The sequence below is a fragment of the Nothobranchius furzeri genome, chromosome 16 (assembly GCF_043380555.1).
Source record: "Nothobranchius furzeri strain GRZ-AD chromosome 16, NfurGRZ-RIMD1, whole genome shotgun sequence".
Lineage (NCBI taxonomy): Eukaryota > Metazoa > Chordata > Actinopteri > Cyprinodontiformes > Nothobranchiidae > Nothobranchius > Nothobranchius furzeri.
The window spans coordinates 31,398,187-31,398,840 of NC_091756.1; positions in this window are offsets into that span (position 1 = coordinate 31,398,187).

Genomic DNA, 654 nt, shown 5'->3' on the forward strand with positions numbered 1-654 from the left:
CCATTCCCATCTGTACCGGGTCGGCCCGGGCCGGGTAGCCCCAGCCTGGCCCGGTTGATTCCACACATCCTTGTCTTAAGCCCATGTGGGCTGATTCTACCCACCAATCAGAGGCTTGCTCTAATGGAAGGTGTGAATTTGCTGTCAGCAGTGGGTGTGTTGGCCCTGGTCGGCCTGAAGCAGACCCCCTCCAGAAGAGGGCTGAGAATGAACCTTGGTTGGCCCGGAAAAATACCAGGCCACCCAGATATGTAAGCAACCTACGCTACCCGGCCCGGGCCGACCCGGTACAGATGGGAATGGCCCACAAGAGTCATATTCATGGACCACTTCAGTTGTAGGTCCACAGCTTCACTGTCAATTGAAATACTCTTCTGAAATCGCTGACCCATACTGGTCCATGCTGACCAACAGCAAACCGCTTCGACCGGTCCCAGACCCATCAGTGAAATCGAGGCTTACGCTGGTGAGACTGCTGGTCAGATGTAGCGTTGCTAATAGTTCAGTTTAAGCAAAGAGTTCCTAGCCTAGCCTGCCAGACTCGCCTCCTGTCTGTTCTACACAGAGGACATCTGGTTACTCAGAGGCAGAGGGCACCATGGGGCGGGACCAGCCATCTCAAATATAACCAATCAGAAAAAAGGTGGAAATGAT